Source organism: Mastomys coucha, unplaced genomic scaffold (genome assembly GCF_008632895.1).
Source record: "Mastomys coucha isolate ucsf_1 unplaced genomic scaffold, UCSF_Mcou_1 pScaffold4, whole genome shotgun sequence".
NCBI classification, from domain to species: domain Eukaryota; kingdom Metazoa; phylum Chordata; class Mammalia; order Rodentia; family Muridae; genus Mastomys; species Mastomys coucha.
In genome coordinates this window covers 21533757-21557215 of record NW_022196910.1, presented here as the reverse complement: position 1 = coordinate 21557215, position 23459 = coordinate 21533757, and the positions used below count along the sequence as shown (strand labels likewise).

The 23459-nt window shown below is 40.7% G+C and overlaps 2 long non-coding RNA genes across 2 annotated transcripts in view; one reads left to right on the top strand and one right to left on the bottom strand.

Annotated features, from left to right (window-relative positions):
* LOC116075920 overlaps positions 1 to 6631 on the bottom strand; it is an 8934-nt gene extending 2303 nt beyond the window's left edge. Inside the window, exon 1 of the long non-coding RNA XR_004112762.1 lies at positions 6390 to 6631. This is a non-coding gene — a long non-coding RNA (uncharacterized LOC116075920). The remainder of the gene's footprint in view (positions 1 to 6389) is intronic.
* Positions 6632 to 6738: 107 nt separating this feature from the next.
* The window catches only part of LOC116075921, a 32326-nt gene continuing 15605 nt past the window's right edge, over positions 6739 to 23459 (top strand). Inside the window, exons 1-4 of the long non-coding RNA XR_004112763.1 lie at positions 6739 to 6775; positions 17011 to 17258; positions 17503 to 17641; positions 19947 to 20082. This is a non-coding gene — a long non-coding RNA (uncharacterized LOC116075921). The remainder of the gene's footprint in view (positions 6776 to 17010; positions 17259 to 17502; positions 17642 to 19946; positions 20083 to 23459) is intronic.

Sequence of the window (23459 nt, the reverse complement as noted above, 5' to 3'; positions counted from 1 at the left end):
ACTCAGAAATCTGCCTGCCTCTGCCTCCCAAGTGCTGGGATTAAAGGCGTGCGCCACTACCACCCGGCGAGTTCTCTTAATTTTTAACACAGGAAAATGTAGTCATTTTTAATATTTTTAGTCTATTGTGATTCGACTATAGCAATTTCACAGAAATCCATTCATATTAATATCAGTCTTATGCTTGCTGAGCATAAAACTTGATACATTCAAATTCTGAAATATAGAGCTTAATCTGGAAGAATTTCCAATCTTCCAGTCTAGTCTTTTAATCACAGGCACTTATGTAGGTTCGTGGAGACTGCTTGTTGAAGTCATGATTAAGGACATTGAGATAGTACATGATGCTCTCTGTTGCATGCTGTTTTTATATTTCATCATTTAAAATATTTCCAGCATGAAGCTGTTTTCTCTGTGAAATTTTCTTGACTACTTTTCTCTTACAATGCCCTAAGCTAGTATTCCCCATTTGTTTTAGTGAATACTGGAATCACAATAAATTAGAAGTCCTATTTTCTTATGTAGACTTTAAGCTGTGCTTTCTGTAATTCCTGGTTGTTTTCGAATGAGACCTAGGAGCTGCTTATGCCCACTGAAGTCTAAGGTCCTCTGATTAGCACTTTGTTCTTCTTGCCTTGAATACGTTTTATACATGGACAGACTGATGGGATGAAAGTGAATGCCCTTACACGTGCTTCCCCGGGCTGCCTCACTTCCTCATGACTGAGGTTAATAGATGTCCTTTCATATCCAGAAGAAACATTCTGAGAAAATTTACAATCTTATTTGCCAGTTTTTATAGCATGATTAATCTTTTTGGGAGTAGTATTCTGACAGCTTTTACTACAAATATTGCCAACATTGGTTTTACCAGGATTAATCTAGAACTCAGAAAGAAAAAAAAAAAAAGTCATGCTTTTTGGGTCATTCATGAAAACAGAATTTTTACCCTTGGTGCATCTGCAGATGGGGAGGTCCAGAACAGTAAATGGTCTGTGGTCACTTAGCAAGCCTCAAAACCTTTTCTCTGCTTCTGGAAGGCCCTGATATCTGGCAGATACTGGGCCAGACTCCTGGCAGATCTTTCATTTGTAGTCCTCTGCAATTTTTTTTATTTTGTTTTTGTTTTTGTTTTGTTTATTTGCAAGCTGTGCATGTTATCTAACTTCATACATAAAGCCCTTGTTGTCCTTAAAACTAATTACTAGCTGGGAAGTGGTGGTGCATGCCTTTAATCCCAACATTTGGGAGGCAGAGGCAGGTGGATTTCTGAGTTCGAGGCCAGCCTGGTCTACAGAGTGAGTTCCAGGACAGCCAGGGCTATGCAGAGAAACCCTGTCTCGAAAAACAACAATAATACAAAAAAAGAACTAATTAATAGTCACAGCATCTGACTCTATTAGGAGTCGATGATAAGTGAGTCAGGAAAAGGACACACATTTAAGGCACATTGCTAAGGATGTTTAAGAAGATCTGTGATATGCTTTGTACTTATGATGCCAGAACCCCAGGTGTACAGTCGGGAGGGTCACTGCAGGGTCGAGGCCAGTTGAGCATGCTCCAGGATAACCAGAAATACACAATGAGAGCCTGTACCAGGAGGGAAAGAAAAAAGGAAGAAAGAAAAGAAAAATCAGGTGTCAGGCTTCTACAGAAAGAGGCTGGAGTTTGAATCCCAGGCCTTTTCTCCAAAGGATGCGAGTACTGTAACCTCATCATCTAGGGAGAGTTTTCTCGGGAATACTCTAATTCCTGGAATTGCAGAGCAACATTTTTGATTTCTTAGAAAATAAAAAAGAAATGTTGATTTGGAGGCTGGGGAAGTGAGAAGATGGTTGGAAACGTATAGCTCTGTTTATTAAAGTAGATAGTAATATCCTATTTCATACACTAAGAGACATTTGCTTGAATGGTAAGCATGTCAATTTCTGATATATTTAAAAGGCTAGAACTTGGTGAGGTATTGATAGACGTGACCCAAGGTTATATTTCACTGGGATATTTTCTTCCCATGTAAAAGATGAATCATGCTTCAAGTTGCTAAATGAATAGAAATAATAGGGGGAGGGGATGTCACTGGCTGGTTTAGCCATGGCATATTGCTTTTATACCCAAATAGAGCACGGATACCAGAACCAAATCCTGGAGCCAAAAGTGTAACACAGCTAAGCCTGGTTGGCCAAAGTCAACACAGTTCTCGAACAATCCATTAGGATTGAATTTTTTTCCAGATCTGTGTATGGGGACATGTCTGTACTTTATGCTTAGATTAGAAAACAAAGGTGCAAGAGAAAGTGTACAAAATAAAAGACAGCAAAATGCCCGGCATAGTGACCGTTCATTGTCCTCATCAGCTGGTGACTAACTAGAGTCCTTTCATCTTTCAGGGAATGAAAGCAAGCCCATGTGTTTAGTCCTTGGACTTAACAGTCTGCTAAGAGGACTTACTTCTCCTCCTCTCCCTTAACTCTGGCATGTACCAAAACTAGTTTAGCCTTTCCTTTGAGAATATCAGTTCCTCTGGGGAAGCATGAACAAATTCCCTCAAATTCGGGCACAGCTGAGATCTGTAGCGAGCGTCAAACACTCCTTTGCTATGTGATTTCACATTGCTTACTTTTTGAGTCATGTCTGTTTCTTTCACAGTTTCTCTTACCTTCCCCTATAATCCGCCATGTTGTGTGCCTGCCTTCTGCAATAGGCCCCTAATTTGCTGCTTTTAATCTGCTGTGGACTGAGAAACCAGATTGCCACGCTTGCTAGAACTGTGTCTAAACTAAGAGTAAGTAGACTGGAAAAGGCCGAGAGCTTTTCTGTCAGTCGTGTGCATGGACCGTGTATTGCCTGTTTTGCTGCTTAGCATTCTTGTGTGTGTGTTTAGTGTTTTACTAAGAACTTGCTTAAAAAATACTTGGTTAAAAATGTGATTGTCATGTATTTGAAATATTAATTTGGTATTTGTATGCTGATGTTCTAGGACTCTTTATCAATGGATTTAACTGTAAAAGAAAAATTGACTGTCCTCTTTGAATGTCACTGTGTGTTTCAGAAAAATGTTGGCCATTTGTTTGTATTAATTAGTTTTCATTCAGTACACAGGCTTAAAGTTTACGTTATTATTCTGAATTCTGCATAGCATGTCTTATTATCAAGAGTTACTGGTTTGAAACTAAACCTGACTCATTTAATAAGAACTGGCTGACTTGACAAGGGAATGAATCATTTGGACAGCCCAATTCTCTAGCAATGTATGAAATACACCATAATCTTTTTCTATATTAAAATGGTTATTAAGGGGTTGGGAAGATGCTCTCTGCACAAGTATGAGAATGATAACCTTTACTCAGATCCCAGTACCCTTATAAAAAAAAAAAAAAGCTGGGCATATATATATATGGAGTACATCTATAACCCCTGCCTGGGAGATTAGAGTCAGAAAAATCCCTGGAAACTCTCTGTCTGGCCACTCTGACCTCATCAGTGGAAGTGGTCTAGGGAAACCCTAAACATCAACCTCTGGCTTAACCCATATACACACACATACACACACATGAATATGTGTGTGCATACCCTCTTGTACACATGTACACAAACACACAAAATTATCATCAACATCATCATCGTTGGTTTTTGAGACAGGGCTTCTCTGTATAGCCTTGCCTGCCCTGGAACTCACTATGTAGACAAGCCTGGCCTTGAGATCTGCCTGTCTCTGCCTGCCAAGTGCTAAGATGGAAGGCATGTAGTACTCCAGCCAGCTCAAAATGGTCATTATACACTAAACGCCAAGGACTGTCCCTTTATTAAGTTCCATTTGATTTGACTGGGCTTCTGTCATCATATGTTTGGTTTTGGTAGTGATTCCTACATTCCCATTACTGCAGATTAAGTGTGCGTGAATTAGCAGCCCTTGTCCATTTTCACACATGCCTTCCGACCTGCTGTGAAGACTAGATGACTCTGCTAGTTAAGCTGCATGAGCAGACAGATGCAGAGTGACAAACTTACACTCACTCACTCTTCCATAAGATTTCTTATGACCTACTAGATTACAGTCTTTGACCCAGTGAAATTGCTGAGTTAAAATGCCTGCTTTCAAAATAAAATTATTGTTATACAAGAATAACCTTTTTTCTTCATATTTTGCCTTCTTTAAAGTTGTTTTTATACCTATAATTCTTTTGCAGTAATTAAACCACTGCATTGGAGTTAGCATTGTCATATATATTTTCTGTTTGAATTGGAAACCACATGCTGTCTTGAATTTCTTTTGGCTTTCTTATTTAAGAGAAATAAATCTTCATTTCCAAAACAAAGTAGATTAAGACATGGAAAATAAGAAAACAATTATTGAAGATATCTGAGAAGTATTAGGATTGTAGACTCTAGGCCACAAAGAATTACATGATTATGAAAGATTGATGCACCATTCATGCTGGCAGCATCTTTGCTTTCTTTCATTCAGCTAAAGGAAGTATACGTTAAGTTTCCCATGATTCGTCAGCATTGGAGCTAAGGCCTGTAACTCAGTCGCAGAAGCTCCACTGTCATTCAGTAATTGGAATGCTTAAATTAGCCTTCAGTGTATAAAATAAGCAAGATTACATTTTCAAATAGTACTAGACTGTCTAGACACGGCTCTCCTAGCATCTGCGTAGTTGTACCATTTATGTGCTGTGCTTTGCTAACCATGGGACTCACTGTCATCACATAGAGAGTGAGTGGTGGGTTTATTTTATACTCATGCTTCATGAAACTCGCTTTCATTACAGTCAGCATGGATGCTGTATCAGCCTTTCAAAATCATGCTTCATGTGGCTGTCCTTCAGTTATTTATGTTATAGAAGGGAATTATGATATAATAATTGTAAGAAGAATGGTCCAAACTAGTTTCTTGTATTGACACCATTGTAGAAGAGACAGTGATACCAGACATGGTTGGTGCTTCTCTGAGTTAGCCATTAGAGGAGCACAATTCTACCCAGTGCGATTGCTGTAAACCAAAAAGAGGGAGTTCATATGAAGTTTTACATAGGCAAAATTAAGCAGCAATCAGAAGAAATTGATTTCATACCTATCTTTAAGTGTGTGGTCAAATCCTGGTGTGGCAGCACATACCTTTAATCCCCACACTCTGGAAACAGAGGCAGGCATATCTCTGATTTAAAGGCCAGCCTGGTCCACATAGTGAGTTCCTGCCTGGCCAAGGTTATATAGTGATAATTGTGTGATGGATTCTAATGCCCATGATGTCTTTAAAATGCAGTGCATTAGAATGCACTTTAGTGTGCCAGCAGTGACATTAGTCTTATCCCTGTGTACTGAAATTCACTTAGCACATACGTTGCTGAAGTGGAAATGATGTTTAGGATGTGGATACTTCTGATTATACAAGCTTAAAAATGGGACTGTCTGTAGATATGCCAAATAGATATTTTTCCTCACTTATTTCTTAAGAGTTTCTTAAAATAGATAGTATTATTTTAGGATTTATAACAGTTTTATAACATGTCCTAAAGACTGACTGCATACAAATAAGTTTATTGTTGCAAATTTCTTGTAAAACTAAAGTATGTCATTTGTAAGTTTGCTCTTTTACAATGACCTGAACAATTTCTTAGCCTTCTTTTCCTTCCAAGCTAAATAACTAAATTGACTCTCTTTCTGAGTCCAAGTATGTTCTGCATTTTTTGTACCAATTTGTACCTTCTGTTCAATACTGTGACTTGAAAGTACTGAGACACAGTACTGGTATGTAACAATATATAGAAGGCTCCAAGAATGTCACTCCTATCCCTTAAAGGTTGGTGTGTGGCCCTGATACAGCCCTGGAGGCCCACATGGGTGAGGAGCCCAGAAGCCCATTCAAGCTGAAAGCACTCCCAAGGAGTCTGGTTTTGTTTGGGTTTGTTCTAGGTATGGTCCCAGGGATCCCAGATCAAACCAGGCCCCTGGGCCTATCCTAGAACCAACCTAAACCCGCGCATCATTCCTGGGACATCCAGAGTGTGAAGACGGAAGATAACTGAGGCTGACTACACATCCTGTACTCACCAAGATTCCGTTTATATATGTACCTATTGTTTAGCAAGCACTGACTGGTTCATCTATCTGAAGTCAAAGTAACAACATTTGGTAATAACATAAAGTCTCCCCAGGCTGATACCCCAGTAGTTTCCCATAGCAGAAATTTTATACTCTAGTAGTTTCCTATAATAGAAATTCTATGTGGTTGTTAGTGAGAAGAACTGGTCTTGTGATTTTTATCATCAGATAAAATAGAATTAAATGTCTATTTTAAAAAGCAGCAACTTAGCCACAAAAGCATTCTCAAAACAGCCTTCTTCCAAAGTGGACGAATTGTGTTTTTACTTGCAGTGATGTCTTACCAGGCTCCTTCAGCGGGATGCTCTCTTCACACTTTCTGAACAGCAAGCATGAGTCTTCATCTTTCTGCTCTAATGCTGAGTGGCTAAGTTCTTGTTTCGGAAACTAGTACATTTTCCCTATCCCTGGGTCTGCTGCACAGCAGAGTTCCCTTTAAGGTTTCTGTGGCTCAGGACAACGAGTAGGGTGAGGTAGTAGATGGGTTAAGCCCTTGGATTTTACAGCAGTATTGTGCAACAGAAAATTTTAAGAACTTCAGTTTTCTTCCTTGCTATTTTATGACCTCATAATATAGCTGGAATTGTTAGAGTCAACTGTGTGATTATTTGTTTTGATTTGGAAGATAAGAATTCTGAAAATGCTTGAAGGCCCAAACCAAAAAATTATGGTAAGCACTGACAACGTATGCTTTTGATGTTTTGTGCAGGCTAATAAGCTCTCCATATATAAGGAACTCAAAATCATGCTTTCCCACCAATCTTTATCACACTACCAAATTTATGTCACCCAATCACAGTTTAAAATGGGCCTGGTGCCTATTGAGGCTCATCTGAATAACTCAACTGTGGCATTAGTTCTACACCATATTCATCCCATTTTTATCCCAAGTTTATGGGGATTTTTTTATGCCACAGATTCAGTTTCTCGATGTTTTCTTCCTTGTAGTGTGTGCCTCATGAATGTACTTAACTGAGAGCACAGCACTGGGCATTGCCTAGAACACATGTGAACACATTAGGTTGTTGTATAATATGTTTTGTGAGTATTTGTGGGGGCATTGTACTCACATCATTAACAGTAGATACTGAAAATAGAAATTATGCACTGTTTAATTAGGCTTTAAGTCAGGGTCTCGTACCCTAGGTTAGCTTTGAACTTGCTATATAGCTAAGGTTAGCTATACAGCTTAAACTTCTGATCTTCCTGCTTTTACCTCCCAGGTTCTGTTATTGTAAGTGTGTGCCACCAGACCTGGATCTGGATTTTTGTTGGTCATGGTGGTTTTTGTTTTTGTTTTTAAGGCATTATGTAATTAGAACTTGCTGATCTTTAACTTCTGACAGTCCTCCTGCCTCCACCTCTAAAGGGCTAAGATTACAGACGTGTGCCACAGTTCTTGGCAAGGTTTGGCTCTTTAGTAAGGTTTTAAAGTATACTCAGTGGCGAAGCACCGGCCCACCATGCACAGAGCTCTGAGGTCTAGCTCTGAGACCCTCCACCCGCAAAGAACCTTGCAAATAGCCCTTCAGATCCTTTCAGTTTGACTTTATAATTACAAATATTTCTATATTAGAACTTAGAATTCTCCATTCCTACCCTAACTGAAGATTTGAGGTTATAAAATCTGGGCCAGAGGGTGCTTTTTTTTTGTTTAATTGGGATAAAACATCAAAAATTTCACCATTGCTACCATTTTTATGTTCAATTCAGAAAATGTCTGTGCCTTTTTTTTTTCCAACCAATGATATTTATTGCAGTTACATACAGGACTATAGGGAAGGAGTTGGTGACCAGAACCCAAGGGACTCAAAGACAGTTGCTATCCTGAAACTTGAAACCAGCATATGATACAGATTATGAATACTTGACACTCAGGGCAATCTGTGTATCTGTAGGAATACTGGCATGAAGAGCATTCCATTTTGGTGGCTCAGTTTATTGAAGCCTCTTTTAAGAAAAAAAAAAAAAAGAAAGAAAGAAATATGATTTGGCTGGGCGGTGGTGGCAAACGCCTTTAATCCCAGCACTTGGGGGGCAGAGGCAGGTGGATTTCTGAATTCGAGGCCAGCCTGGTCTACAGAGTGAATTCCAGGACAGCCAGGGCTACACAGAGAAACCCTGTCTCGAAAAAAAAAGAAAGAGAGAGAAAGAGAAATATGATTTGTCTTGGTTTCTTCATTTGAATTAAACATCCAGAATGCTCTTGGAGTGACTATCTATTTTGAGAGGTGTATTATCCACCATATTCAGATTTCCTCTGCAGTGGGTTATTTCAGTCTCCAAGAAAGTGTTACATTTTCTTCTGGGTTCTCTACTTTGTCTTCATGATGAAATAGTGAACAGTTTGAAAATTTTCCTTCCTTGTCATCATTTCAGAGATTCATGAGCATAAATGCTTCAGAGTTTCTAAGATTTGAATACTACTTAAATGCTTTTATAAGTTCCTGATATTCATAATAAATGCTAGTGTGGAGCCTCAAGTGTTGCAAAGAATTCCACATGCATAAAATACATGCCACATGTTTTTCAGTAGAAACTATCCGCCACCCCCATCCCATACTCCCCACACCTCCCACCCCACCCCCTGCTATAAATTTCTAGATATTTTCTTAAACCTAATTTTCAGTAAAGATGGTTTCATGAGGTTTCTCTTCTATATGCATTCTCTGATATACTATCAGAGATGAGCTAGTGGTAAAGGATTTGAACATTTACATTTGAAAGGTCGCTCTCCTATATGTATTCTTTGATGGGTTCTAAGATGATCTTTCTTGGTGAAGGGTTTGTCTCATTTGCTTCACTTGTAAATATTCTCTAATGTGTGCATTCTCTGATGAGTGCTAAGACTACATTTATGTCTAAAGAACTCATCTCATTCATTGCATCTATAAGGTTTTTCTCCTGTATGAATTCTCTGATGAATACAAAGACTGTATTTGTGAAGAAAAAAAAAAAAACACTTGTCACATTCACTAAATTTATAAAGTTTCTCTCTGTATGAATTCTCTGTATGCATTGTCTGATGTTGTCTAAGCTTGCATTTCTTATTGAAACATCTGGCACATTCACTACCTTTGTAAGGTTTCTTTCCACTATTGATTTCTTTCAGCTTCAGTATTTGTTTAGAGTCAAAAACCTTATCATGCACTGTCCCATTGTGTTCTTTCTGTCCTATGTGGATTCCTTGATTTAGACCAGTGATAGAACACAACTTATACAGTTTTTATATTTGCAAGGTCCTCTGGTGTTTCCAGTTTGATATCTGTTTATGTTTGATGACTCAACACCTGTATCCCTGAAGTTAGCTTGGTAAAGTACACTTTGGGTGTATTTATGAATGATTTTGCCATGCTCATGAAATTTATAAGACTTCTCTTGGCTATTCACATGCTTGTACACAATGTACTGTGTGTCTTGATCCAAGACATTCTCATATTTAGGACACATGCAATGATTCTCCACAAAAAGTAGGTTGTTGTAATTCTCCAACATCATATTCATATACAATGTCCTCTGAGCACAGTCAAGACATTCCCATTCCTCCTGTGAGAAGTCCACAGCCACATCCTTGAATGTCAACAGATCCTGGGGAGCTTTAACCAGGGAAGCATTCATTCTTCTTATTGCTCTTCTCCAAGTTTCTATCTCAGGAATATAAACTGGAAGTTTTCCTGGATCCTTTGCTACAGTCTCTTCTGTCTTCATCACCCAGGGCTCTTAGTTCTCATTCACAGGTGAGAATTGGCTGAACAGTGGGAGACCTGTGAGCAGATCTGGCTGAGCAGTGGGAGGCCTTGGAGGATCCAGGGTCACCGGGCTGTGGTTCCCGCCACTGAGCTGCTGACTCTCCCAGGTCAGCACAGGAAACCGCGTCTGAGGAGACTTTATGGGTTTCAGAAAGAACCACGCCACGGTAACTTGCCTGTGTCATCTATGTGTCCACAAACTGAGCACTGGCTTTCCAGGCCTACCTTCCGCCAGAAACCGCATGTCTGTGTCTTTAATGAGGCATTTCCAGAACTTTCCATTGTGCAGGTCTTAAAGTCTTCTATTATGAAGATAAGAGTTCCCCTTTCTCCCTCTCCTTCCCCACAACCCCTGGCAGGCGCCATTCTGTCTCCTGTTACGACCTCAAGTTCATCTCATGAAGCATATGGCAGAATTTCCTTCTTTAGGGCAGAATAATCTGCACATTTTTATTAGTGGGCATTGACTGCTTCCCTGTCTTGGTTATTATAAGTGATGTTGCTATAGATATATGCAGGCGCCTCCTATTAAACATGATACCTTATTAATCACTTTGTTGTATCACATTAACTTGTCAACTATTTTAAAAGCTGTAGAATTGTAGGCTTGCCTTTGCAGTGTAACTGTTCCTCCTAAGCTTAAAGCATTTCTAATAAAATCTGAAATTCCTTGTATATTTTTGTGTGTCCCTTTTTGAGCCTGCTGTTTGCAACATAGACTAATGCCTCAAAGAAAGACGACTTTCTCTCTTCCTCTAATTGATACTTCTCTTCCTTTACAGTATTTCCTAGCACTTGATGCAAGATTTCAGAAGATGCTGTTGCCTGGGCAAACCTTTAAACCATTACCCCAATTTTTGCTTGTTAAGCACCTGGTGATAATTTATCAGAGTGAAAAATAGTGGTTTAATTTTAAGTTATACAGGTTTTATAGTTGTTACAGTTTTTTTGTTTGCTTGGGGTTGGTTGGGTGGGTGGGTGGATGGGTGGGTGGGTGGTTAATTGATTAGTTTGGCTATTGGTTGATTCATTGGTTGAGTGGGTGGTTGCTTGGTTGGTTGGTTGGTTGGTTGGTTGGTTGGTCGTTTTGTTTTGAGGCACTATGTCACTCTATAACCCAGTTCTGGCATCAGAGACCCAGCCATCCTTCTACCTTAGCCTTCTAATGTCCACGGATTATAGGTGTACACCACTGCAGTACCTAGCTTGAATTCAAAATGTCGGTTTTCACCATTGCCTCTGGATACAACAGGTTGTATGTTACCCTCTTGACAGAAAGGGAGTTGGTATTCAATGGTTCAGACGTTGTCGTGGGATATCCCTGGGAGCCTCAGAATGTTTCTGTAAATAAAATGCTGGATAAGAGAAAGTGTTCTTTCTTGGAACTTTCTAAAAGATAAACTGCCTTTCTCCAGAAAATATTTGATCAAAGAGAAAAAGTACCCCCAAAAAAGCAAGTTTTGAAATGTATCTAAGATGTACTGGTTAAAGGTGTGATATGATGTAGGATAGTTACTCTACCAGATTCTGAAGTTGCTGGGTAGGAAGTAGTCCATTGTCTTCACAATTTGCTTTTGAAAGTCCTTAGAGATGTGCTGTAACCATTGAAAATAAAGTTGGCAAAGAGTAATTGTCATCAAATGTACATCTGGAAAAAAATTAACAAAATATATTTTCAGAATGTAATCCTAAGAGTGGTCCTATTGATTTGAAAGAAAAACTTCACCCTAAAATTATTAGTGATCATACATATAGAACAGCATACATATTTCTAGAATCTGAGTTTGAGGTTTAAAGCTAGGAAAGCAGGCCCAATAGTTGTCTCAATCACACATTCAGTGGTCAACTGATGTGCTAATTAAGTTAAAAGATACCAACATGTGCTTTTAAGCATTATAATGAGCTTGTTTTAATATACAGCTAACCACTAAGACAGTACAGAGCCCTTGTGTTTGGAAGTCTGTAGATTCAAATTGTAAGCAAAATGAGAATTTTGCAAATTGTGCAATCATATTGAGTCACGTATATTTTATTTTTTTAAAAAAGGGAAGTGGGGCTCATTATTATTATTTCTGACTTAAACTAGACCTCTAAAACATCTTCTATTCCAAGTAGTTTATCTGCCCCACTCCCCCAATGAGGATGTGCCAGAGTGCATACATGTGCACCATGTATGTGCAGGAGGCTGCAGAGGTAGAAGAAGGTCTTAGATAACCTAGGACTGGAGCCACAAGCAGTTGTGAGCTTCCATCTGAGTCCTCTTCAAGGGCCTTTCGTGCTCTCACCCACTGAGCCATCTCTCCAACCCAGTTTCTCTCACTGTTAATGAAGAGGTGTAGCTTTTCAGTGTCAAGACAAGTTTATCATCCACACTAAGATGGAAGAGAGTCTTGAGGCACAACAAATGACTTATTTTCTTTTTCAACTTTTGGACATTAGGAATGAATTACTTATTCCTAATAAGGGATGTAAGAGAAGACAGTCAATAAAACTCTAAAAACATGTTCTAACACAGACTTTAATGGCTTTAAAAACTAAGTATGCTTCATGTCTTCAAGCTCCGAGAGCTGGAAATTCTTAGAAGTGTGTAAACTCAAGAGGAGCGATCATTTTCCATGGCTCCACAGTTATTCTTTCCCTTTAGATTATACAACCTTTTCATCATAAAGAAGTGTTCCAAAACAAGGTTTCCTCCATGGAAATAGAATTGTCTGGTTTATCATTTCCAAAACAAGAGTCTGTTTCTGAGGTCCATCTACATGCTCAGTACAGGATAAATGGAGTTCTGTGTGGTACCTGGACCTGAAATACTTTTTCTTTAGCCTTATTCTTTAGCATTCAAGCCTGGCTATTAGCTGTGAAGCTGTGTATCGTGCTTAAACTTAGAAGATGATACTATGGCAGGGGGCTAATAATATGTTATAACAACCAATAGCAAAGTTATAATGCAGAACATGTATATGAATAGTCTATAAGATCTAAAATACCAAACATTATCTCTTGCTTTGTAAACCAGACGGGGCAAAAATCCACCTGCCCCTGCCTCTGCCTTCTGAGTGCTGGGGTTAAAGGTGTGTGAAACATTATTTCTTAATAGGGACATTAGGATGATGTATAGCCAGGATTTCTTCTCTCCTTGAGCCTAAAATGCTTATATAAAGATGGGAGGCCAGGTGCAGTGGCACATGCCTTTAATCCCAGCATTGGGGACAGAAGCAGAAAGATCTCTGAGTTTGAGGCCAGCCTGGTATACAGAGCTGTGTTCCAGGACAGCCAAAGCTCTTACGCAGAGAAACTGTGTCTTGCAAAACAAAAACAAAGTAGGAAACTATCTCTGTGAGTTCAAGGCCAGGCTGGTCTACAAAGAGTTCCAGGGGAACCAGAGAGCTACATAGGAAGACCCTGTCTTGAAAAACTAAAGGAGCAGGAATACAATTGATCTAATGTGTATGCAAGCTACTGCCTAGAGACTTGGTGATAAAGGACGATGCTGTAGTGTCCAGTTCCTGCAAGAATATCTTGATATTCATGCAGAGAAATGTTAGGCTAAGGGAAAAAAATAAAAAACCTTCAGATTCTCCATGACAAAGCGACCTGCAGATTCACAACAGCCTGACTGACACTAAAAGGTTTTCTTTCAAGCTTCCCCACCCACACATCACAGCCCTCAGTCCTAACCTTGAGGCTAGGAACAGGACCAGAAGTGGAGGATTTCTTCATCCTCCTCAGCCCTTTCTTCAACCAGTGGCATTAAATTAGCCCCAAAATGTCAGGGAACTCAGATTCTAATTTGAGTACCACCTTTTGAGATGGAACCTCACTATATAGCCCTGGCTGGCCTGAAATCTCCTATGTAGACCAGGCTGGCCTAAAACTTACAAAGATCTGCCTGCGTCTACCACAGGAGTGTTGGGCTCAAAAGTATGATCCTCATACCTAGCAGTAAATATTTTATTCCTGACTCAAAATCAAGAGATAGTCCACTCACAAAAAGTCGTTGTTTTAGTCAGGGTTTCTATTCCTGCACAAACATCATGACCAAGAAGCAAGTTGAGGAGGAAAGGGTTTATTTAGCTTACACTTCCACATTACTGTTGATCAACCAGAGGAAGTCAGGACTGGAACTCAAGCAGGTCAGGAAGCAGGAGCTGACACAAAGGCCATGGAGGGATGTTCCTTACTGGCTTGCTTCTCCTGGCTTGCTCAGCCTGCTCTCTTATAGAACCCAAGACTTCCAGCCTAGGGATGGCACCACCCACAAGGGGCCCTACCCGCTTGATCACTAATTGAGAAAATGCCCCACAGCTGGATCTCATGGAGGCACTTCCCCAACTGAAACTCCCTTCTCTGTGATAACTCCAGCCTGTGTGTCAAGTTGACACACAAAACCAGCCAGTACAGTCGTCTTCCTAGCAAGCTGTAACAATGCAGCATCTGTAGTCCAGCAGTTGGGAGGTTGAGACAAATAATGAGTTCAAAGCCACTTGGGCAACATAGTAAGGTGTTCTCAGGAATAGAGTCAAGATGAGGAGAATAAAAGGGGATGCTTTGGGTACCTCTGGCATTTTTGTGCATTCCTGTGCACGTACATTTTTATTATGTCACAAAAATACACATATGCATACATATACATACCTCAGGCTGACCTGAAATTCACTGAGTAGCCCGGTCTGACCTAGAACTTAACAATTCTGTTGAATCACCTTTCCAAGTGCCCCAGCCACTGCTTGAGACTCTCAGTGACTAATTGGAAATTGTAAGAAGCCATATGGATTTGCAACTTTCTTGACAGTTGAGTTTGGGTGAATGTCACACTAATGAGACAACTGTTGTTAACTTCTAGTATTTGAGATAAATTACTCATTTATGCAAGGGAGGGAAGATACACTCCATAAGTGTTAGTTATTTGAGTGGGGCTCAGAATATAATGTGCCAGGTAAAGGCCTCTCTGACTCTCTGTCATCTCTCCTGCTCCTGCTCCCTTTTCTCAAACCCCGAAACAAGTCACAGAAACTAGAATGTTCCTTCCCAAAGGCAGATTACAGAAATGTAATCCACTATCTGGATTACAAAATCCAAAAGTTCCTATTTTTTTTTTAACTTTTTAACTTCCACTCCAAGAAATCCATAAGGCATAAAGGTTAATCTCCCTAGCCTTTCTGCCCTGGAAGTTTCCAGTAAGAAGATTCTCTGACCTGTCTTGACTGAATCCTTGTTCCTGCCACATACACAGAAAGAAGGAATGCTATAAGGACAAGCCAAAAGGAATCGAGACAGACCCTCCTGGGATCCCTACAATCTTTTAGCATTAGATCTGTCTTTGGTCCAGTCATACTTGTATAGGGGATCACACTTAAACATAAACATGATTGCTTACCCTAAGCCTTTGAGGTCTTCCTATGAAGTTTTCCATGCCATATAACACTGTCATCAGAGCTGGAGATATAACAGCTTAACAGTTAAGAGAACTTGCTGCTTTTACTGAAGGCTCGAGTTTGGTTCCCAACACCTAAATCCAGTGCTCAGAACTGTCTATAACTCCAGTTCCTGGGGATGCCACATCCCTCACCTTCGTTTGGCCTCTAAGCACCTGCACTCATGTGCACAGACCTATATACACATTTGAAAAGAAAAATCTTGCCGGGCGGTGGTGGCACATGCCTTTAATGCCACCACTTGGGAGGCAGAGGCAGGCAGATTTCTGAGTTCGAGGCCAGCCTGGTCTACAGAGTGAGTTCCAGGACAGCCATGACTACACAGAGAAACCCTGTCTCGAAAAAAAAAAAAAAGAAAGAAAGAAAAGAAAAATCTTTTACGCTCTGTGTGTACGTGCGCGCACAGACACACACAGTTTTGAGAAGGGGGTCTCACTATGTAGCCTTTGCTGGCCTGGAACTCAGTATGTAGACCAAGCTAGACTTGAACTCATAGAGATGCACCTTCTCTCTCCCATGTACTGGGATTAAAAAGGCATGTACCACCACACTCAGCTATTAAAAATAAATCTTTAAAAAAAAAAAAAACTGTAATCAAATCTCTGGTTTCTGTTGTCATTCTGCCTAAGTAGGACATCAGCTGTGATGCCAGATGATGAGAAGGGGATCTCCCCCTCTTCCACTTCTACACAACTGTCTGGACAGATGTCTAGTGTAAAAGCCAGTAGGATAGAGTTGGACAATGCCCAGTTATGGTCACTTTTCCCTCATAAGCCACATCTCAAGGCAGGATGCCGATTATAGTCTGCTTTGCACCCTGAGGTCTGGCTCCTGGTTACTCATCTTTTTAAAGTTTATAACTTCTTGATGTATGATATATCCACAAATACCTTAGCAGTGAATATACTTGGAATATACTTGTATTCAAGTATACAGTGAATATACTTGGAAATATAGTAAGAATAAATTCTCTAAATATAACACCTGAGTAATTTTGTAAAAGCAAAATCAGGCCAGCAACCTGCGTCAGTGGATAAAGGTACTTGCCTCTTAGCCTGCTGATCTGAGTTCCATCTAGTTACATGGTAGAAGGAGAAAACCAACTTCTGCCATACACAGACAGACAGACAGACAGACAGTGAGTGATACACATCTGCCTCATCCAACACACACACTCAAAACAATAGATGAATAAGTGTTTTTCAAAAAAATCATCAAAATAGGCTAGGGAGACAGCTCAGTGGTTGAGAGCATGTACTGCTCTTGCAGAGGACAGAGTTTGGCTTACACCATCCAACACTGGATAGTTCATAACCACCTAACCCTAGCTCCAGGATATCCAATCCTTCTGACCTTGAAAGGCACCTGCACACATGTGGCACACACACACACACACACACACACACACACACACACACACACATATCAAGGCACAAAAAATTTTTTTAAATGAGTAGGCTCACTTTGAAAGCAGAGAACTCTTACAACCTTGTGAAAATGGCTAAGGAAAAGCTGTATTAGAAATTACTGGGGGCACATGCCTTTAATCCCAGCACTTGGGAAACAGGGGCAGGTGGATTTCTGAGTTCGAGGCCAGCTTGGTCTACAGAGTGAGTTCCAGGACAGCCAGGGCTACACAGAGAAACCCTGTCTTGAAGAAAAGAAAGAAAGAAAGAAATTATTGAGGTTTTTTTGTTGTTATTGTTTTTCCTTTGAGACAGATCCTGCTTCCTCTGATCAGTTCCAGACTGGGCTCACACTCACACCTTCCTGACACATCTCTTGAGTGCTACCACTACAGGCACATGTCTCTACCATCCCACGGAAATTCCTCATTTTGAAATATCAGGCAGCCAGACAAGGCAGCTATGGAGACTGAGCTGCTGCTACTTATGTGCTGGGAGCTTGTTCCAGACCGTGTGTGTTCTTTGGGTAGTGGCTCAGTTTCTGAGAACTCCCAGGGGTCCAGGTTAGTTGACTCTGTTGGTCTGGGTGTGCCTAATCTGGCAGAGACTTGATGTGCCAGGGTTGGGGGACCCCAAGGGGGAGCCTCACCCTCTCAGAGAAGAAGGAGATGGAGGATGGGGGGAGGAACTCTGTGAGGAAGGGAGCAAGAGGGAGAATGTAAATAAATAAAATATCAATCATGACCTTAATCCCAACTAGATGGTTTACACTTCTTTGATACTGGCTTTTCTCCCCAAATATGCAAGCCCCTGGTCAAATATGCCTCCAAAAATCAGAACTGAAATGGGACACCAGAGCTGGTATGGTGATGCTGTAACCCACTGTTGGGAAGACTGGGGCAAGATGACTGCTGCAAGTTCAAGACCAGGCTGGGCTTCACAGCAGGTACCAGCCAGGGCCACATACCAAAAAGCGTGTTTTCATTCTCAAAAATAAAAACAGAGTTAGAACACAGAAATACTGCATGAGTATATAATAATAATATTTTAATAAATCCTGGCATGGGGTTGCTTCCCCCCTCAATGGTTTATGTTCCCAAATGACTTAGCCTTTATATTTTTATATTCTTTGAGCAGCACAGTAGCTGGACAGCTGCTTAACCTCCAAGCTGTTAGAATCTACTTTCCAACGATAATTCCGAGTTACCACTTATTAATTTCCGTGTTCATCTTGGCTGCTTCTGACCCAATTGAGCAAATATCTGGACCACACTCTCCTGGCCCCTTTACATGGCGGCTCTGCCTCTCTGTCTTACACACTCCCCAGGCATGGAGTCTCTCCTCTTTCTCCACCTCCTTGTAGTTCCCAGCTGGGGAACCCTAAATCCTGCCTGCCTCTCTCTTTCCTCCCCAGATATTGGCTGCTGGCATCTTTATTTACCAGTCAGAATTAACTGGGGGCAGGTTCCCAGAAGCTAAGTGTAGCCCTTCCTGTGCTAACTAAGTTGGAGGACCCAATTAGCATTGGAGTACAAGCAGCTAGATGAGTGGATGTTGTTTCCCCATAAAATGTGTTATTTAAAAACAAAAACAAAAACAACAACAACAAAAAAAAAAACAACAAAAACTCAGTACCAGGCATGGGTTGCCTCTCATGATTTTAATAAGAATGGTCCCCAGAGGCTCATATTTGAATGACTTGTCATCAGGGAGTAGCACTATTTGAGAAGGATTAGGAGGTATGGCCATGTTGGAATAGATGTGGCCTGGTCACTATGGATGATGGGCTTTGAGATTTCAGATCTATGCCAGTCCCAGGCACATGGATGTACACATACATACACATGCATACACTCTCCCTCCTTTCCTTCTCCTCCCTCCTTTCTCTCTCTCTTCTCTCTCCTCCACCACTGCTTCTCTCCCCCACCCCCACCCCAACACCTCTGTGCCTGTGGATCAGGTTGTAGCTTTTAGCTCCTGCCCCAGGCCCATGCTCCTTGTCATGGTAATGATGAACCGAATCTCTGAAACTATATACAATCCTCTAATTAAAGGTTTTCTTTTTTTTTTATTAGATATTTTCTTTATTTACATGTAAATTTCTCCTTTCCCAGTTTCCCCTCCAAAAAAACAAACAAACAAACAAAAACAACAAAAACAAACCCCTGTTGCCTCCCACTTCCCCATGCCTGCCACCCCGCCCTCTCCCACTTATTGGCCCTGGCATTCCCCTACACTGGGGCACAGAACCTTCACAGGGATGTGGTCTCTCCTCCTATTGATGATTGAATTTGCAATCCTGTACTATACATGTGCTGCCTGAACAATCAGACCCACCATGTGCAGTCTTTGGTTGGTGGTTGAGACCCTGGGAGCTCTGAGGGTACTAGTTAGTTCACATTGTTGTTCGTCCTAAGGGGCTGCAAACCCCTCAGCTCCATTGGTCCTTTCTCTAACTCCTTCATTGGGGACCATGTACTCAGTTCAATGGATGGCCGTGAGCCTCTACATCTGTGTTAGTCAGGTACTGTCAGAGCCTCTCAGGAGATAGCTATATTTAGGCTGGCTTGTCCTTCCTTCAGTCTCTGCTCTATAGTTAATCTCTGCAACTCCTTCCGTGGGTATGTTTTCTTTTATAATAGTTGCCTTTGCAGCTGGTAAGATAGCTCAGTGGTTAAGAACACTGGCTGCACTTCCAGAGGTCCTGGGTTCAATTCCCAGCAACCGTATGGTGGCTCACAACCATCTATAGAGGGATCTGATATCCTCTTCTGGCTTATAAACATGTGGACATGCAGACAGAGCAATCCTACTTTTAAAAATTATGTAAATAAATATGTTTTTTGAAAATGTTGCCTTGTGCCGGGCAGTGGTGGCGCATGCCTTTAATCCTAGCCCTTGGGAGGCAGAGGCAGGCGGATTTCTGAGTTCGAGGCCAGCCTGGTCTACAGAGTGAGTTCCAGGACAGCCAGGGCTACACAGAGAAACCCTGTCTCAAAAAACAACAACAACAACATAATGTTGCCTTGGTCATGGCGTCTCTTTATAGCAATAGAACACTAAACTTTCCCGTGAGTTATTGGTCAGAGAGGCTTTCAAAGACTTCCCAAACAGTCTAGGCTATTGCCCTTGATCTTGACTCTCTGCTGCAACTAGATAGTAAAACCCCATTGTTGAAGATGTAGCTGACTTCAATTGCAGAAGATACAGAAATCAAGCTGGAATTGATCCTTAATGACTATTTCTAATAGTGCTGGAAGATGCTATACAGGCCTTTGAGGAAAAAAAGACATCAACAGTGTTCCTGCAGCTAACCCTACATGCTACAGTACCAACCTGCCAGGCAAGATGGACGCCCTGATGCAAGAGTGGTGTGAAAGTTACCAGGTAACTAACTGCTTTGAATCAAATGCAAGGCATGCTCCATATGAACGAATTCAGATCTGGTAACTAAATCTGGTCAAACACCCATGGGCTGGAGACCACAGTCCTATTTATTGCTGTTTTGTTAAAGAACATGTTCTTACATGGCCTTCTAAATTTTTATGCTTCAACTCATAAATTAGTGCCATAGAAGTTTCTGCAGTGGTCAGCGTAACAGGTCAAAGTGCCCAGAGTGTTTATTGAGTACTCAGGACTCATTGGGACATTCATATCAATATCCCCTTCTCTAGGGCTCAGAGAACATCTCAGAGGAAGAAGGTCCATAAGACCCAGAGGATGGGGAGGAGTGCTGTGGATGATGTCTTTGGGATGTGATACAGACATTGTACTCATGAAGTCTCCACAATTATAATTCCCTACACGCAGTCAGACAAAATTCTAACAGGCAACACTAACTGGATTCAGTGGGTTAGTCAACAACAACAACAACAACAAAAGAAGAGGACATAAAAAGGGAAGGGGACAAGTTCGGGGCCCTGGGGACAGTAAGAGGGAGAAGAAGGTACTCCTCTTATCTGGATGCATTGTTTATGTACATGAAATTATCAAAGAATAAATGAAAGGATTTTTTTTTTTTATGAAAGTAATGCAACAATAGGTTGGTTGGCTGCTCAATGACCCAAGTTTGGCTGCTTGGTTCTGGTGATAACACTTATAAATCATTTTCCCATTAAGAGATACTTCATCCCTCTTATGATCTGAATCTGGAATGGCCCCATTGACTCATGGACTGAGTTTTTGTCTCCAGCTTGGGGTACTCTGTTGAAAGCTGTGGAGTCATTACGAAGTAGAAAGCAATCACTAGGAATGGGCCTTTGAAAGCTGTCTTCAGACACGAAGAGGGCATCAGATCCCCATTACAGGTGGTTGTGAGCCACCATGTGGTTTCTGGGGATTGAACTCAGGACCTCTGGAAGAGCTCTTAAACGCTGAGCCATCTCTCCAGCCCTTAAGAGACTGCTCACTCCTTGACATATTTTCTTTCATACTGCCCTCTGTGATACTAGGATATCCACTCCAGGAGGACAGGGGGATTTTTGTATCTTGTGACTGCATACCTGTATTGATGAACAATGTGTGGCACTCACTAAATGTATTTGATGAGAGAAGGAATAATGGAGGTTTAAGTGAGAGAAGACTACTTAGAGCAGGTAATCAAGTAGCCTGGCTCTGCTCTCTTAGGATTTTCCTAAGGCCATAGCCTATCTCAGCAGCTCCCATTAAAGTACTACATTCTACATTCCCCTTCAACATTCTGGCCCTAGAGCCATCCCTTCTACATACCTAGTGCAGCCATCTTTTCTCATCTATAATACTCAATAGCAGCCTAATCATTTTCCCTACAAAGTTTTGTTTCTCTAATCCATCAGCTGCACCGCACCAATAGAGATCTTCCTAACCCATAGGATACTGCTTAGGCCACTCTGCTTAAAACTCTCTTAAAAACTCCCTCATTGTTCTTAGATCAAGCCCATAGTTGTCCTCTCCCCTTTCTTCCTCATCTTCCAGTTCGACCCCCTCTCTCCCTTCTTCCTTATCTTGATGTATGGGACTTGTAAGACTTGGCTTCATCTGCTCTTTTGCAACTGTCCTTCCATTTTATGAGCCAATGATCTTAGGCTTTGGACATGTCCCTGAAGAACTCACTCACACCCCCTCCAAGTGGCCAGGTCCAGCAGGCACTTAGTTCTATGGGTCTTGAGCTCAAGTGAGAAGTCCGGACTGAGATGGAGCACTGGGTGACACTGATACAAAGGCAAGCCCGAGAATCTAGGCATCGGAGTAAGTATGTGGATGGTTCTCAGAGGACCAGTGCAGAATACGGAATAATGCCAGAGTCCAGCAAAGAAGTTGCCCAGAATTGTTCTCTTACATGTTCTGACCTCCACAGGATCCAGATCACAAGAACCAACTTCCTTGTTTGTATTCCATCTGCCCTTCCTCCCCAACCTGTTTCTCATTTGGTTGTGGTGAAAAGATGAGATTCTAAGACCCTGTAATTCTTCGTTTCAGCAGTCCATAAAACCTATTATTGAAACCATCCTGAGCAGCTCAACAATCTAAGCTAGTACATATTTGATTTGGAAAGAAAAGAAGACCGAGTATTTCTATGTGGGCTAGCATGAAGTGTGTATTTAGTCTGAAGCTTGACATTATGAAATCGAGTTCCTCAGACTGTTTGTCAAAAATGGCAAGGGACTTTCTGGTGATCCAGGAAGGGGTGTTGTACATACTTACTGATAAAATAATTCCTCTCCTAGAAACACTGATAATCTTTTTTTAAGTAAACTGATTGTTAGACAATGTATACAGATATATAATGCGTTTTAAATATTCTCTCACTATGTCAGGTGGTATCATATAAGAGCTTTTGAATATGTTTCTTAATGATTCATTTTTAATATTTTATGCTCTTTTACTATGCTTAACTCCCAAAGAATATTTTGTATGTTTTAAAACAAGTTAGTATTCAATATTAGATATAGGATCCTCAGTTATAGGTCGTATTAAATATTCATTAATGATATTTTTAGGGTATGAAAGGATATGAATATAAAAGTTGAACAAAATTTTTATGTATTATTTGATTCTCAAAATACTTGATATTATTAATATGTTTGATGTATAAAATGCATTTAAATAATAAAAATTTTAAGAAAAAAAAAGGGTTGTAATGGTTCCAAAGACTGTTGACTAACACACTTGATATCATGAATATTATCACTGAGAGACTGTAAAATACATTTGTATATGTACTCATCACCAACCAACCTTGAGATAATTAATTTTAGTAGCAGTTACTGCTCCCCCCACCTCCTCCTCGTTCTCCTCCTCTTTCTCCTCTTTCTTCATTGACTCTGTGTTGCCCAGGCTGGTCTCAAACCCCTGGGCTCAGTCAATCTCTGCTTCTTTACTCAGTAGCTGGGATGCTAATATTCACCAGGATGCCAAGAAACTTCAAGCTTCATTCAGTAGCTTCTCTATACCCTAACTGGTGCCTAAATTTATCTTTTTAGCCACTGTGTCCAGATGTTTTGCTTGAACTTCTCCCTGAAGCCCTGTATCTTAAGTGGCCACTGTAACTCATTTTTTTTCTCTCTTTCCATTCTTTCCTTCCTTCTCTTTTTCTTTTTCTTTTTCTTTTTTTTTTTTTTTTTTTTTTTTTTTTTTTTAAATATCAACTCACTGTCTTTGACCCAGACTAGCCTGGAACTCAGAGCAATATTGTTACCTCAGTTTCTCAAGTGCTGGGATCATAGGCCTGAATCATCATGTCCTCACTGACATTCTAAAAGATGATAAAGGTCACCCCCACCCCC